Source organism: Hordeum vulgare, chromosome 3H (genome assembly GCF_904849725.1).
Source record: "Hordeum vulgare subsp. vulgare chromosome 3H, MorexV3_pseudomolecules_assembly, whole genome shotgun sequence".
Classification (NCBI taxonomy): domain Eukaryota; kingdom Viridiplantae; phylum Streptophyta; class Magnoliopsida; order Poales; family Poaceae; genus Hordeum; species Hordeum vulgare.
In genome coordinates, this window is record NC_058520.1 from 302,161,396 (window position 1) to 302,174,859 (window position 13,464).

The 13,464-nt window shown below is 46.4% G+C and overlaps 1 pseudogene; it reads right to left on the reverse strand.

The window, feature by feature from the left end:
* Window positions 1-446: 446 nt before the first annotated feature.
* On the reverse strand, window positions 447-675 carry LOC123439972 (annotated as a pseudogene).
* Window positions 676-13,464: the final 12,789 nt, after the last annotated feature.

Consider the following 13,464-nt stretch of genomic DNA (forward strand, 5'->3'; position numbering starts at 1 on the left):
TCCCTACAATGTGACGCCTAAGTCAAAGGCGTCGCACCAGGGCTGAGGCGCCACACTGCAGTACTGATTCAGATCGCGGTCGATTTCTCCCTCCCATGTTTTCCCGCGAGCTGCGTCTGAGTCGGGGCAATGGCGAATGGCGGGGCTGGGGACACCAAGGCTGCGTTCGCGCAGAACTACGACGCGCTAAGGAGGAGCTGCTCAGGGACCACGCCTTGAGTACACCGAGTATTCACACCAGTGGATCGATCGCGTAATGCTCCTTTCCTCCTTCCCTGCTTGTTTCATCCTCCTGCTGGCTCCAGCTCCGTTTTCCATCATTAAGATTTGACTGGGGCTGGATCAGCCAGCGAGAGATTGGCTCCTTGCTGGATGGGTGGGAGCGCAATCAATTTGAAGTACTTAGCATTTTAGGGCAGGACTGAGCAGGCATCTTGGCTGACTGGCTAGCTCTTGTTGGGCTGCTGTCTGTTGGTGCTGGCGCCGGTGACGGCGACACGGAGGAAGTGCAGCAACACGGGGCTTTTGCACCGGGGGCACCTGGGCTGCTCCTCCGCCGCGCCCGACAGCATCACGTACACCCACCACCATCATCGGCTTCGTCACCGCCGCGACCTCCTCCTTCGTGTCCGACAACACGCACGAGCTCGTCGGCGGCTCCTTCATGCTCTCCATGGATAAGCTCCTCCTGCACACTGCCTGCCTGCCTCCTCCGGCAGTGAGTGCGCACAGGAGGAGAGGAGCTATTTTAAAGGAGGACCGACCCGCAGGTGATAAGTCTTAGGCGTCACACTGCTGGGTGGGGTCGATCTGTCACGAGCGTCAGCGTGATCGGGGATGTGGCGTCTTTGACTTAGACGTCACACTATACTATGTGACGCCTCACTGTCGGCCATCATACAAAAGGTTTAGCTGAGCGATTTTTTTTGATGTGCGGTTCAGTTTGTGAAATACTATCGTGCACAGGTCAACTGTGTCCATTTTGCCGCCCAAGCCACCTCCGGCCGCCAGCTGCTCGTGGTCCCTCCCCTACAGCATTCCCTCCTACTGCTGGTGTCGTGCTGCGGCGCTAGCCTGCCCGTGCTAGTCCCTGTTGTCGCCCCTATGCGCCTGAGACATCGCCAGCACCTGTCGTCGGCGTCCCTATCCACACCTGCTACAGAACCGACGTAAATCGGCTATAAGAAGGATCCCCGAGCACTTCTAGCACCTACAGCTATCCGTGCACAGCCATAGGAAGCCCCCTCGCCCCAATTTCAACCGGGCCGCCCTCTTCTCCTGCCGCTGAGAGCTTCAACCACCGCCATCCTCCGGTGGAATTCGAGGAAGCCAGCACAGACCAGTGCCCCTTTCCTTCTCCTCTAGCTTTGTGATGACCCTAGAAACTTTTTCCCCCTCCCAGCAGTGCCAAAAACCGTGGTGCGTGTAGTCTTAGTTCTGCCCGAGCTTTCCTCCGCCATGGAGGAAGGGGTGCTCAACCTCGAGCTCCGCCGTAACCTTAGCCTCCAAAAATGGACGTGCATAGCCGGAGCACGTCGTGGTGCCCTGATTCGTCGGCAATCGACGCCGGAATTCGCCCTCAGCTCTGCGTCGTCGCGCGCGCTAAGGAGGGAGAAGAACACACAAGCGGGCTCCGCCTTTCGGTGAGCCAACCCTGGCCCCGCTGGCACCTGCCCCCGAAGTGTGTTTTCCCCTTGGTAAAAACGTGTGCCTGTGAGTACGCCCTCCCTGCCTTGATAGAGTATTTTTGACCAAACCGTTTTCTTTTCTGATTCTTTTAAAAATAGATTTAAACAGGAATTAAACTGGACACAACTTGTTTTTATAACTCCAAATCAACTGATTCGTTTTCCTACCTCTCTAAAATTTCATCTAGTTTATTTTAAGATCTATTTTAAAAATATTCAAACAACTTTTATGTGCTATTTTGTATTTGTGTGTTAATTTAGATATTTTTCAGAATAGGATTTCGAGAGAGGAGACTCACTTCAAGAATTAGTGGTGCACATCACCCTCTTCAAACTCTAAAGGCAAGCATAGCATCTTGGACTCTGATTTGCATAAAGTTGTGTGATGTTGCTGTGGTACATTGATTCCATGATTTTAGGCTATGTTGATAAAAATGTCGGATAAAATCATACCTTGCATAAAAGCATGGGATGGATATTTTTGTCTTTAAGTATGTGGAAGGCAAGTGGTGAGTGGGTATTGCCTCATGCCTCGTATGCTATGTTGGTCTGAACAGCCTTGGAGTAAGGTGTGTCATGGTGGAAATGAGACCATGGTCTGACATCTCGTGGGACGAGAGTGGTTAATAAAAGCATGTCAGGGTGTGATGGTAGTAACCCTGAGATAATTCCTTCAGCAAGATGGTGTGGTACTAACCCTTGTAGGAAAATGTTAAGCCTCCTAAGTGGACCGTAGATCAAGTCTTGTCGATGTGTCACCTTACTCTTCGTGCTGCCATGGGTCTTTTCGAGAGGGAATACGGTCTAGTAGGTCGTAAACCTATTACCAGGTACACACCAAGTAGAGAGGCTGGGATGAAGGTATCCATGGCCCTGGACTAAATCCAGTCATCCGGTCAGGGGACATGGGTATTTCCGGTCTGGTACCGAGAGAGTATGGCCCTTCCCTTGTAGCACGCGATATAAATTTGATCCCATGCTAGTCGAGGTCGGAGACTCCATGTATTATGGGTTTTCCCTCGCAGCGTAGTCCGGGTGAAGCCGAACTTCGCGGGGGTAAAAATGGGTGTGTATTGGTTCTGAGAGTTTACTTATAAAATATCGTACGCTGGATTAGTCTGAATGACTATTGGAACCCGTGGGTTGTGAGTAAAGAGTACACCCTATGCAGAGTCAAAACTATTCGAGTAGCCATGTCCACGGTCAGGATGATGTGTTGACTAGGATGATGTGTTGACTAGTGAAGTGTCGGTCTATGTGTCGGTCATCGGAGGAAGTTATAGAAATCATGAGACTAATCAAGAAATATGGTAGATGATTATATTATTATTTTACTGTGGACTGATCCCTATGACTATGTTCGTTGAATACCCCTGGAACGGTTCTACCTCCCAGATATTCAACATATATTATTGTTTCTTATAAACCCTTCTTATGGCGTCGCTTCGACGCCCGACTGCGGCATGTTTATTATTAATATAAGCCCTTTATGTGGTGTCGCTTAGACGCCTGACTATCGCAACTGTTATTACTTACATGTGAGTCCTTTAGGTAGTGTCGCTCCGACACCCGACTGCGGCAAACATGTTATTACTTATTCATTGCTACCCTTCCTTGCTTGTTTATACAACATTGGTAGAAACTTCTTATCTGCATGAATGCATTCCTGAATTAATTTTTATGGCATGAAAAATATTTAATGGATTACGCATCTATCTCACGTGCCTTACTTACTATTTTCATCATGTTTGCGAGTACATTCAAAGTACTCACTGGTTTTGTCCCTGGCTATTGTCTTGGCCAGCTTGCATTCGGAGAGGAACCTAGGAGACCAGGATAGCAACATTGCGAGATAGGAATTTATCCAGGTCAGCCGTTCCTTTGGGAATGGAGTCCCATGGACATTGGAGATTTTTGGAGATTCCTCGAGTCGCTTCCGCCGTCAACCTCAGACTTTTATCCAAACCAGTAGACCTTTATGGTCTTGTAACCCAAATTTTGTATTTTTCTTGGATGTTCTGTATCAAGTGAGTGTCTACCAGCTAACAATAGTGGTGGGGCTGGTGAACACAAAGACCTATTTTCTAGAAAAAAAATCTGAAAACCGGTCGCCACATATGGTTAAGTGGTGAGGCTGCGCAAGCAATAAACATTTATTTGAGTGGATAACTTACGAGTACAAGAATAAGAGCAGGGTGATCTACGCATAAACGGACGTGAAGTAAAGATGATCAAATGAAGGATCTTGAACACCTACTTACATCAGACATAAACCCATCGTGTCCCCTTCGGGATGCAGAATTCACGAGAAGAGACAGTCACCGATACGCACACAATTGACATATTTTAATGAAGTATACTTCAAGTTTGCTATGACCGGGTGTTAAAAAAAGTCCATCACAAACTACCACAAGCTGTGTCGGAAACCTTGACCATGGATAACCCGTGATCTCCTCGGAATTCTACTTGAAAAATTCAACCTCGAAATATCCCAAAGTATCCTCGGAATCCTTCGCACAAGACGTTCGAGAAGGGTAAAACAAATCCAGTAAGGCCTCCCGGTGTGTCGACGAGCCCGATAGGAGCCACGTATCTCATTCTCAGGACACGACCGGATGGGAAAGCCTATGAGTAAGACCTAACCATGAGTTCCCCGTTGGGGCCCTGCAATCTACCCATTTTGGACCAACACTCATGAGGAGCGTTGGTCCGGGGGTTGATTAATTATCCATGGGTGCCAGCGGGTCCGTATGCTTTTTATTAGTTATTAGGAAAATTAGTACCAATGTCGTGACATGGGAGAAGAGTCTTATCCCAAAACAATAATCTAAGAGGTCCTCATAACAACCCCGAACATGTTAGAAGTGTTCAATTATGGAACATAACATCGGTGCACAAGTAACTAGGGCGGCAAAGGTGAAACAAGTCACTAGGCTAAAAGGCCAAACCTTCCATCTTTTACCAATTATATAGGTTTATTAAATTAATTAGCAATAATATGGTGATATAACAACGAACCCATCTTTTGACATGGAAGCAACTGCACCTGCAACTAGCAACGCTATAAGAAGGCTAAGCAAGAAGTAACATAGCCAAACAATGGTTTGATGGGATGTGGAGGAGTTACAGGCTTTGCATGGCAATGTTGTGAGGTTTACATTAATAGAGGGCAGGCAATGGGACATAGCGATAGAAACGAGACAACTAGCATGGAAATGATACTAGTGGTATCTAGGAAAATGGCCATCCTGCGTGTGATCCCGCTTTGAAGAAGAACGAATCTGCGCAACAGACAAACCAACATAGTCGAACGAATCCTCACACTCTGAAGCGATTCAGAACTCTATTGACAAGAAACAACTCGGAAACAAACAATCATTACACGATAAACACCACAACATATTCATGACATGATGTGCAAGAAATTATGATGCATGTACATCTAATTATGCATGACACGATAAACCACAACAATTTAGTAGTACACATTATGCGACGAGTTGCATATTGACGAAACTCCATATTGGAATTACTTAGTTCACTCCCATTTAGGTACACGACAATTTTAATGTTGTTAAATATGAAAAGAGGTGAAGCATAAATAACTACACTATCTAGGCATTTTAAATGATGTTAGAAAAAACATATAGTATTCCCGAAATGTCCCCATATGATAATTTCGAAATTGGTCCATATCTGTACTAAACACATTTTTATAATTATTTAAAAAGGAAAATTAAATATCCATGTGATTGTACATGTCATTCTAGTCAATTTATATTTATATCATTTAAAACGGAGCTACGGTCTAAAGATATGTGTCGGCGTTCTCGGAATGGGGGTACCTAGACCTGCGTGCCTACGGCCCAGGGTTGGCCCACTTCATCGACCAACAACCAACAGGCCCCGCACCACTCAAGGCAAGGCCTTCGCGAGGGGCCAAGCCTCGCGAGGAGGAACCGCTTCAAGACCCGCAGGTGCCTCCTCGGGACCCCTCCGAGCGGCAGATATTCCGACGCAAGGCCCGGCCTTAGGAGTCAAGGATGACGCGGGGAATGGACAGGGAGGCAGTAGATTGCAGGATGGTTGAGTTTACCCTTTCGTGCAAAGGAGGGAAGGACGTACGCGGCTTCCCAAGGCATCTTCCAATGGTTGCCTTTCTGGTGCAACAAAGCCATCGCCGTCAGCTAGGAGGACATACGTCATACCTGGACCCGTCCCTGTAGTGCTAGCAGCCACTTTTGCAGGCGAAGACCACCTTTGGGCAGGGGAGCATGGTCCCCTTTTCCCCTTCAAAGTTGGTCGTTGTGGGATCCCTTCCCGCCCTTGCGATGAGGGGAGAGGACCCGGGCCGCCGCTATATATGGAAGATATGTTACTTCATAGAGGGGGATCCTATCCCATCCGATCTGATCCGTTCCACTCATTAGCACACCCACACCACTCGAAGGTCATCCAGCCATCGGAGGCCCTCGAACACTGTACTAGTTCATCCATCAACCTCCACGAGAGGTAATCCACCAAAGCAGGAGTAGGGTATTAGGCTTCTCAGCGGCCCGAACCTGGGTAAACTGTCATGTTATGTGTCTTCCTCACCATCGAGTGAGTTCTTTGCCATCCCCTACGAGTAGCGAGCTAGGTGAGGCGAGCCTCTGAGAGATCTTCGTACACGCCCCTGAGTTCGAATCATTAGGGTTTTGTGGAGCCCGAAATCCGACAATATGAGCAACACAAGATGATATGCCATGAATGCAAAATGCATGCAAATGACAACCATAACATGTTAATCATGGATGAACAAGATATCATGGAGCTACATGAAATTTTAGGCAAGTTTAAATGAGGCCGGAACACGAAAAACAATTCCAGAAAGTCCCCATATGCAAATTAGATTCCGTACTATTCTACTTAAAACTTAATTGTAGAGTTGTTAAATTGTAAAATAAATGCCACCATGTTATTCTACGCACTTCTCTAGCCAAGTTAACTATATAAAATATTTTAATCGGAGCTACAGTTAATTAGATCTGAATTAAATCATTTCAACATGGTATGGGGACCCCGACTTACGAGTCGAGATCGCCGTGCTCAGTGATCCCATAGATCAATGCTCACTGAACACAGATACCGAATAAAAGTGTCATACATCCATACATACCGTTTGATACAATAAATGACCACTTCGGTCGAGTCTTACATATATAGGGCCTTATAGGCCGACACACCAAACTGGGCCAATAGCGGAATTATTGGTTGAAAGCGTGAACCCATGCCACCAGCCTTAACCTACAGGCATTCTGACTGGGAAGCATCCTAGCTCGCAAGAACGTCACCGAGTTAATCTTCACCATATCCTGTTCTTTTATACCTGTTCAATCAAATAACCAGTGGCAAGCCAATGAGTACGTTGAATGTACTCGCGAACCGCCCATGACATGAACAACGAAAGTGAAGGATGACAATATCATGCATCTTTAGTGTAACTCATCTTGGTGGAAGTGGTGATGAATATGCATCGAGATAAAGAATTACTTATGAAGAACATGTTAATATATATCAATATATCTGTTAAGGGTTGAACCATCGGGTTCACCCTATATGCCAAGTCACCGAACTTGGTCATATCCAAGCTATTAAAGCAACACCTTTCTATCTGTCGACGGCTGAACCATCCGGGTTCACCCTATATGCCAAGTCAGCGAACTTGGTCATATCATTGCTATCATAGCAACACCTCTCTCAACACCACACACACACACACTCACACACACTTGGTTTATGCAGAAATATCAGTACGTAATTTAAGCAGGATTACCCAACTATCCTTGACCGTGGACACGGCTATTCGAATAGTCTACACTCTGCAGAGGTAGTACGCTGGACCCACGAGATCCGGGAAACTTTCGTGTCATCCACGACTCGCGGTATATCACATACCCGAGGTAAGTACCCGATCAATGCCTTTCCCCTGACGATACTAGACAAAGAGGTCCACTCGATTGGTACCCAGCCCACATGTTTTACGTCTTACGAGCACCAACTCTGGACTGTACCAACCATGCGGGGACCAACGGTGTGACTGGAACTCATAAAAATGGCATAGTCGTCCTACCCTGCACGACCCCATCACGGGAGTGACCACATATCACTCCCGCCACTAGTAATGTGGCTCTTGGCTATGACCGACCAGAGTAATTAACATAGCCCCGTCCCATAAGGGGTAACGTGGTCGTACTGGTAAGGTTGGGACGGTCGACACATCATAAATCTAATCCCATTTCCGAAACCTTACTCACACAAATACGAGGTGCATCACTTCACGAAAAGTGATCTCCCTCGGGCATTAGTGGCACCTGACGGGGTTTTCGTAAACTCTTGCTTTATGACAACATCATGCTCATGATAATACTACTGCTACTTTTACTTGTCAACATGGTGTTATCATGACCCTAAGGGGTAGAGTCAAGCTCAATGCATGTGCTCCGGGGGAGCCTTCGGTAAAATCATATCGAATGATTACCAGCACTTATGATCATATGCAACGGGAATACTTGCTATTTAACGTGCCAAGTAACATATGCTCAGTCATGGTCAAAGGGCTGCTTGCCTTGCTCACGTAAGTCCTCGGGGTCTTCGAGGTCTTCCGCTCCAGCTCCGAATACTCCGTCTACCCGTCACTGAAGCTTTACCAAGGGGTTTTGGATCAGCAGGGGAGTCTGAATGGAAGGAAAGGAGGGATAGGTGATTATTGAAGAAGCCAACAGAAATCATTCTGTTAAAAATGAGTGGAGGCACCCATTTAACACAGAATGATTTTAGAAATATTTAGGAAGTGGTTTCACTAGATTTGGAATTGAAATGAATATACTAGGAATTTTTTAATGTGGAATAAATAGAAATAGGAAGCTATTTATTTATTGAACAGAAATAAGTCACACAAAAATGTTGACCAAGGTTCTAAAAATAGGGAATTATTTAAGAGGGCTCTGGAAATTTAAATCACTCCATTTGGAGTTGGTTTGGACCCTCTAGGAATTTGCAAAGGTGGTGTTTAAAAAATCTAAATGAGCATTTAGATATCATTATCAGAGGAAAGTATTTTGGAAAAAGGTGCAATGCCCAGATCTGGATAGAACAGGATTTTAGGAACCTGAAAATTTTGAATCATCAATTTTGGACTGCAAATGAATATTCTGCGGATTATTTAAGTTACAGAAATAAAAACAAAAGAAAGGCAAGGAAGCGCCCAACGGGCCTCGGCCTCGCATTGAGCGCAGTATAGCGCTGCGGCGCACTGGGTCGGCCTGGATGCACGACTGCAGGGGGAGAAGTGCCACGCCGATGGCGCACTAAGGAAAGGCGTTTCCGCCTTGGGGTGGTGCAAAACGGCAGTGCGCCAAGAGGGACTTGGGGCTCGGCCGGCTGGGAGGCTGACGCTGGGGCCTCGCCTGTCGGGTCTCTCGTCTACCTCCCGCCGGAGCAGGAGAGAGGGGGAGGAGCGCCCGTTCGCCGGTGGCCCACACCTCCGGCCTCCTCTCGCTGCGGCCCAGCCGCCGGAGGCACCGGGGTCGTGAGCTGCGCCCTACTGGAGGCCCCCGTTAGCCGGAGAGGGCCAGAGCGGCGCCGGCTTCTGCGGAAATGGAGGTGGCTGCGGCCTTCTTAGGGCTCTATTCCCTGTCGCTAGGGGAAGAGAGGGGGCACATGGGGAGGGATGCGTGGCAACGGCGGCTCACCAGAGAGCCCAGGGGCGAGGGGGAAACCCCCTGGGTTGGTTGGCTCGCGCTGTGACCTTCGGGAATCGGCCATGGCTATGGCAGTAGGAAGAGAGCGAGGGAAGGGAGCAGGGAGGAGGAGAGGTGCTCACGAGGAGCCCATGGGAGCGGGGAAGAGAGGCCAGAGCAACAGGGGCTTGGGGAAGAGGGAATAAGAGGGGAGAGAGAATGAGAGAGCTCGGGAGCATCTCGGGAGCTCTGAGAGCACGGGGAAGACACGCGTGCCAGAGGGGGTTTGGAGGCAAGCCGGCGTCAGGGAGTGGTTGGACTAGTCAAAGGAGATGCCCTGGTGCTCTGGGACACGATTAAACGGCTGGACACGCCCTGGAGAAAGAAGACAAGGTGCAGAGCACCGTTTCTGCACGTCAAGAAGGTGGTCACCATGGCCACTCACGTCCACATGGCACACAAGACCAGTCAAACATGTCTGGCACGTAGGGCACCCATGCAGGAGGGAGACTCTGGAGTTTGGAAGCATCTGAGGCTGTTTGGAGATGAGTTTGACTGCGGTTAAGTTTGCAACAGCAAACTTAAGGTGGGCAGATAGGGCACTAACTTGAGAGATACTGGAAGAAAACCATGTCTAGTAGTCTTAGGCATGGAAGGACTTCATTACTGCAAAGTTTCAGCTCAAACAAGGGAGGGTAGCTACTACTTGTTCTTCAAAGCCATGCTTCAGCCAGAAATCCATTTGTAGAAGTGTTGGTCATTTTCTCCATATGAGCTTGCCATCTCTTGGTTCTAAATGAAGCTTTGGCATAGAATAGATGCTATGGAAAGATTTGGGGGCATTAGCTTAAGAAGAAGTATGGGAAGAGAGGTGAAATAGTGCTTCCAAGGGTAAAAATGAGAGGAAGTTACAAAGGTTCCTTTCCTAATAATTGACCAGTGACCATGGGGATGTTACTGGAGGTGAAATGTAACTATGTGAGGCTGTGGTAGAAAGTTGAGCTCAAGGGTAAAAGTGGAAGGGGTCAAAGAAGCCAATTTAGTGAGTGCACACAAGGTGTTTGATCTGTGGTTGGGCTACCAGATGGATTCCAATGGCTATGAAATTTAACAGGGTCAAATAATAGATGAACATAGGCTTGCACATCAAATTTGGGATTTGCTGGAGAAGTTTTCCAATGTAGACTTGGAAAATCCCTAAAATGGGCAGAAATGGCTTTCTGCCTACAACCCTATTCAAATCATTTCCCACAAATCCAATATTTGGTGTAGGGGCATTATTTGAGCATTAAGGCATGCACAAAAAGTTTGAGGTCAATTGGAGAAACTTTATAATGTAAAGTTTACCAAGGTCAGAAATCAACAGAGAAGGTTTTGAGGGTCTTATGACAAGTTCTTCTATTCTCCTTTATGTACCACTTTGTGTGGATGCCTTATTGGTGTATTAGAACATGTCCGCCAAATTTGAGTACAGTTGGAGACACTTCACAATGTAGAGTTGCTCAAATTTGATTCTGGACAAATAGGGTTTTAGAGGGATTGGGGGAGCCAATTCAACTTGGATTGAAATGCAACTTGGCAAGATCATCAATAATATCATAGATGACATGCTAGAATTTTACTGGAATTTATTGAGAATATTTCTTATAGAAATATTCCAATAGCTTGAAATAGGCAGGAATGGTTTTGGAGGGGTTTGCCCAATATTTTGAACATGACCATGTGTTGAAACTCATAAATATGGAATAAATATATCCACTGAGTTTCCCTAATTTTTTTTAAATATTTTGAAAGCAATAAAAATAACTTTCCTTCATAGGAGACCATTTCTGGCCTCACAGATGGGCTTTTATATAAAATAATAAAATAACTTCTAAAATAATAATATGGTGGTTTTTGGAAGACATTTTGATAATAGGTTTTAAATAAAATAATTGGTGCAAAAGAAGTTCCCTAATTTGAGGACTCGTAGTACAAACCTCATCTTAGGGGTTTGAAAGTTTAATTCAAAGAAATGCTTTTTGGTGAAGATAATATTTGGTGAAAATAGATATTTATCCTAAACACATGGCATGATCATTAGGCAGGAGATCATGGAATGAGGAGGTGATTAGGAGGATGGCAAGAACTAATGGGGAGCAATCACATGCATTCAAGCAAAGAGGCAAACAATAGTCACTCCAAGCATCACAAGCACTCACAAAAAATTTTTAATTGGGCCTAATTTTTGAAATATTTTAATTAGTCAGGAAGACCAAAAACTGGGTGTGACACACCTTACCCCCTTAAGAAAATCTCGTCCCCGAGATTTCTAGGCTAGGGGTTAGTGAGATACAAAATCTTGAGTCGGAGGTAGTCTTCATGTCCCCATGTTGTTGTCGTTGTCTTGAGGTGCTTGATGATACAACTTCAAATGTTCGCACGTCCTTGCGTGATCGTGAGCGGGATCTGGCAATAAGTTTTGCTTGGCCGAGGTCAAGGGCTTGGTGAGCTAAGTCTGTGCAAGGTTCTGGCTTCCAAGTGTATTCCGAAGTCAGAATACGTGGCAAGATGGTGTGTCTGGGATCTGGTCCTGGGGCCTCGCATGCCGGTTAGTGACATCAAGGTGTCTCGTGTTAGAACGCACTGCCAAAGTCTTCGTATAGCTTCCTGTTTACGGGGAAGTCCTTGACTTCCTTTCGACAGTCAAGCTATGGTCGCAAATAGTCTTCGAAGGCTTCTCGTGGAAGGGTCCGGGTTGGGTCTCACCTATGAGTCTAATCTCGGAGGCTCAGAGTCTAGAACAGGTCCTGCCATCTGGGAGGGTTTGCGAAGGTTTCTGGATAAGCTGGCTACCCAAGAGTATAGACCAGTCATCCATTCCCAAGGTCCGTGGCTCAGCGGGTGGGTGAATCGCCTTTGGCAGGTTTTCACCACGACTCACTAGTACTCTCGTCCTTGATTTGGACCAAGGAGAGGTCGTCTGATTCTTTCGCTTGTCCAAAGGCTTTATCATCTTGAATCATCGAGGCTACTTGACGTCGTTGATATAGTCGGTGCGCGGTCGATGGTTGACTTCTGTTGCTTCATCGTCGTTGTCGTGGCTTCCTCATCACTGCGGTTCTTCATACTGATTCGTGTAGGATCGACTTTCGTTGTCTTGGTACTGCTTCGAGAAGCCCACCTTCTCGAGATAACACTGTACCTTCAAGAGGCATGACAATGGGCGTTCCCGGGGCTCGTCCAGACAGGACTGAGGTGTTCTTCCTCTTACCGGGTGAATAAGTGCGTCATCAGTGAGGATGACAACTTATTTTCCCCAAACAAGACATAAGCACAATGCTCAAGAGTCGGATGAGGAGAACGAAACTTTCTATGGGCGGTTACTGGAGAGGTTTTAACGACTTAAAGTCGTCTTCTGTGGTCGTAATCTGTCCATCTTGTGGCTCAGCGAAGCTTTAGGGTCTCAAGGAACTTAGGACGTGGGCGAACAGTTATCATCTTAATTCTAAGCACATTCCTTACATGCCAATAGTTCGACCTCAAATCTCGGAACGATATCACCTCATCTCATCAAAGATACCATCCCACACGGTCAACTCCACAGCACTCATGCTAGCCAATTCCGGGTTGAGGGAAGAACTAACCCAAACGCTACAAGTATGGTGTAGCTACGATGCACATGCATTACTATGCAAGAACCTCGGGGAGGTATATAAGCTGCTACGGTTGCATTGGGATACTACAAATCCAATGTCCAGCTAGATCATACAACGGACACGGTACTACATTACTATTTTAAGGAAACACATAGTATACCAATCCAATATCTTGTTTCCTTTCTATGAATCCGATCAAGTGATCCATCAATCCAATCAATCATTACGGGACTTATCACTCCTACAAATCCAATCATTTATGGGGTTCTACATAATCTCTTAGAGTCCTCATAATTCACATATTACTGCAAGAATTACGTCATAGTATATCCACCAACTTCAATAATCTTGGCCATCTAATCTCCAAGGCCAAACCACATAGGTTGTAAATCAATTTGGCAACTCCAAGTATACGCA